Source organism: Gaeumannomyces tritici (assembly GCF_000145635.1).
Source record: "Gaeumannomyces tritici R3-111a-1 unplaced genomic scaffold supercont2.3, whole genome shotgun sequence".
Taxonomy (NCBI): Eukaryota; Fungi; Ascomycota; class Sordariomycetes; order Magnaporthales; family Magnaporthaceae; genus Gaeumannomyces; species Gaeumannomyces tritici.
In genome coordinates this window covers 577,153-581,405 of record NW_008804547.1, presented here as the reverse complement: position 1 = coordinate 581,405, position 4,253 = coordinate 577,153, and positions in this window count along the sequence as shown.

Sequence of the window (4,253 nt, the reverse complement as noted above, 5' to 3'; positions counted from 1 at the left end):
GGGCTTTTTTGCTAAAAAAAACCGGGGCAGCCGTTAGCGATATATTGTTGCGTATAAAATTTTTCGCTAAATATTCGTTTAAATACTTTTTAACAATTTAAAGCTTTTTTTGGGATATAAATTTGTTGTGGTAATAAAAAGGCGTTTTGTTTGGAAATAGTTCGATTTTATAATTGGAAAGGCAATGCGGTAATAATTTGTTAGCGTTTTGGGGAAAAAAGCATAACGCCAAATTGCGGAATTCGTAAAAAAAGCGTTATAAAATTTCCTTTATCGTAACGGGGGGCTTGTTATTTAGGTATTTTTGGATATTATCGTTAAAAATGCGCCGAAAATGTAATGCTTTTTTAACCCAATCCTAAAATGCGGTTAAACGTGGTTTTAGCATATTCCGAAAGATTTTATCGAATAAAGTTAAAATGGAACGGAGGATTTCCATTAGCGTATTGTTAGCGAATTGGTTAACGCTTACTAAAGGTACTAAAAATTCGGGGCGAATTTTAGCATAAAATTCCGCCATAATTGTTCGTTTAAATTGTACGCCTTTTTGTTTGCAAAATAACATAAAGTTAAAAACGTTAAGCATGCGTATATTTGCGGGGTTAAATTTGTTATCGTCGTTTTTTAAACGGTTGCGTAATAAATTATTAGCGTTCGGGTTTAATTTTAATAGCGTAATACCGTACATAATTATTAAACCCGTTGTTTAATCGATGTAAAGGTTATAATAACGTAGCCAGGAAAACTTTAATATAATGTTAAAATTTCCCGTCCTTAATGGCTAAATGTATATGGTAAGCGTTTTTATTTAGCAAACGATGCGGTAACGCATTTTAACGCATTTGCGGAAATAGCCCGTAGCTTTGCTATTAACCAATTTTAAAAGGATGGGCTTAAGCAAAACAAAGCGTAGCAAGTTATGGTTACGCGCAAAAATGTCGTTAATAAATGCTTATAAAAAATATCCGGTATTTAAAAGGGTGCGGCACCGGGTTGGTAACGTTTTTTCGGCAAAAAGCTCGTTGTAAAATAAAAAAGTAAAGTTAGGTTTTATTAAATGTAAATACATTTTTATTTTTTTTGGAAAGTTATTAGCAAAACGCCAATGGCTTTAAAAGCGATTATGCCCAAAGCTTATTTTTTTAGCTTCCTTTTTTTTATGCAAGCGATTGCTTGGTGCCCCGCCCCGCCGCAATAAAAGCATAAGTTATTAATGCGCCTGTACTTTTTTCGGGCGTTAATAAAAAAAGGTCGAAGTTTTATCGTAATTTTGTCGAAATCCATAGCGTTTAAATGCTAAACCGGTTCCGGCGCATCGTTAGCGTTAGGATAGCGTGCTAAAAAATGGGCGTTAGCGTTTTGCTTGCCCCGGAAAATGTTATTGGCAATATTGTTAGTTAGGTTCCGAAATATGCTTACTTACTTTTCGAAATCGTTGGGTTTTGGGCGTTTTACAATTAACGTAATGGCTTTATGCAATAAGCGATTTACTTTTTGCTTAAAGGTTAGTATTTGTAAATTGTTAAACAAATTGTATATATTGCTAAATTTAATAAAATTGCCGATAAAATCGCCGAAAAAAAAATTGCTTTAAACGAATAATTTAAAATCCCAATTGGCTTTTGTTAATATATTGGTAATAATGTAAATTTAATCCAACGTTTTAATAACGTTTGGGTAATTACGCTAACCAACGGGCCATTGGAAAACGTTATTGCCGGCCGTAGCAATTTGGTCGATTTTCGTTTTTATAAAAGCAAAAGCGTTATTGCCCAAATGCTAAAACAAAAAAAAAACGCGTTTTAATAACGTTAAAAAAACGGCCCGGTATAATTCCATTTATACTTTAAACAAAAAGCGCTAATTGGTATAATGCTTTTGTCGCTAAATTTGGTTTACTTTTATACCTTTAAAATTTCGAAAATGGCTGTTTAAAGGCGGATTGCTAGCGATAACGCGGCGGCCCCAAAAGGTTGCGCTAAAAAAGGCGTATTTGTAATTGGTATAAGCATGGTTTAATTGGATAATTGCTGGATTTAAATTCGAAATTTGCGAATCGTTATTTTTTGGTTCGAAATTATAGCGTAAATGGTATTAGCGTTTTGGCGGTATATTGCTAGCAATTCGTTAATGGTTTAAAAACGGGTTTTTATAACCCGGAAAATATGTTTAAATTAGGTTTGGGCTTTATTAAAACGTTTTAAATGCAAAGCAAAATATAAAACGGCGTAATTGCTAAAATCGTTTTAAATTGTTTTGCGTATAAAATGCAAAATTGGAAATAAAAAAACGGCGTTTTGTAAAATTGTTATTATCGAATTTAAAAGGCCCGTTTCGAAAGCGTTAAATGCGGTGGATATAGTATAACCGCGGCGGTAATTCGCTAGCGGGTTGCTTGGTTAAAAAAGCTAAATCGAAAAAGTAAAAATGTTTTTCCAAAATTATACGGCAGGATTTGGGGTAAATATCGACGTTGGTTAATTGTAAGCGAAAAGGTATGTTACCGTTTTACAAAGTTATTGGCAAAGGAAAAAACGAAACATGTTAATATTGGGTCCCGAAAATTTAAAATGCAACAAATTGCCATGGCTTACACTTTATTGTTATAAAAAAGGCTTTGTTATTGTACGAAAAGGAAATTATTTGGGCAAAGCGTTTTTGGCGTTTTGTTGCGGTTTTGTAAGCGTAACGTTGGCGCGCTAAAAGTGCGGCTTTAAATTCCTCCCCAGGTGCCCCGACGCGTACCGTAACAGGAAGCAATGCGGGAAAAAAAAGCGGTTAAAAAAAATAAAGCATTGCATTAAAAGAAAAAAAAAGTGAAAAGGAAAGGAAAGGGTAAAAAAAGGAAAAAAGAAAAAAAGGAAAAAAAAACAAGCAAAGTAAAAGGAAAGTACCGGTAAAAAAGCAACCTTTCCGGACCTTCCTAAAACCATTACGCCGGCGAAAAAAGGCACGATTACTTTTTAAAATACAATTATTTACTTTTAACCCAATAAAGCCATAAATATTTAAATAGCAAGCCCAAAAAGCACCGTTACCTTAACGAAAACGGTTAAATACCAATCCAACAAAAATACGTACAAAAACGTTAACAAAAACGGCCGCCGATATTTAACCACAAAGGATAAAACAATAATATAAAAAAAGCTACGTTATATTAAATACAAACCGCACCCGGAAATACAACGCAAAGCCGAAAGCGCGAAACGCTGGCTTTACGCAACAATTACCCGGCTGGTTAAACTTTCGCTTATTTAGCGGCAACCGCTGGAGCTACCCCAAAACAATGGCGCCTTTTTAAGGTTACATTTTTTATACATTTTTTTTATAATTTTTTTATATATTAATTCCCCATTTTTACTTTATTACCATACCCTTTTTGGCCGGGGGTACAAAAACGCTTTTTTGCCGGAGCATTTATTAGCAATCGAACGGATTACAATAAACGGAGCCGGCGGTTTAACACCGACCCGGCACCGGTTCGTAAGCGCAGGGTTTTCCTTTTTAAGCCAAACCCAAAAGTTTCCCTTACGCAACACTTAGCAATAGCATTAAGGTTTTTCCCATAAACAAAACAAAGTATAAATAAATAAATATTTTGTAAGCTTATTTATTATTATTAATATGTTATTATATTATATTTTCGTTAAAAACTTTTTAAATTTAAAAAGTTTAACGATAAAATAAAACCGCTTTTGCTTCCCCAACTTTGCAACGGGAAAACGCCATTAAATACAGCAAATTTAATATTAAATTCAAACTTTTTGCTTCCGGCTTGCTACCGGACGTATGTCCGCGCGCAAACGCGCTTATAGCGCGGTTGCTAGCAGCGCTAACAGCCCCGAAAGCGGCGAAACGGTTACCAACCGCCCCGAAATTAGCAACAATATTATTATAACCAACGCCTTTAACCCTTTCCCGATGCGCACCCGCATTGCAAATTTAAAAAACCAATTAATCGAAATATTAAAGCTTTTCGTACCCCCCGGTAGCACCGAATTAATATTTAAAATTGTAAAAAAATGGATTAAAGCCGTAACAAACGCGTTCGAAACGCAATTTTGCAACCATTGCAACCATATGCCCAATTACTTTTGCATTATAAAAAACGAAATTATCGTTAAAATACGCAACGCCCGCAAGCAAATTACCAATTACGCTTCGGTTTTGGCAACCGGTTTGTTGCAAAGCGGTTAAACCGGCAATTATTTGCTTACGATCCGCTTTTACGCATTTTTTAATACCGGCCCCCC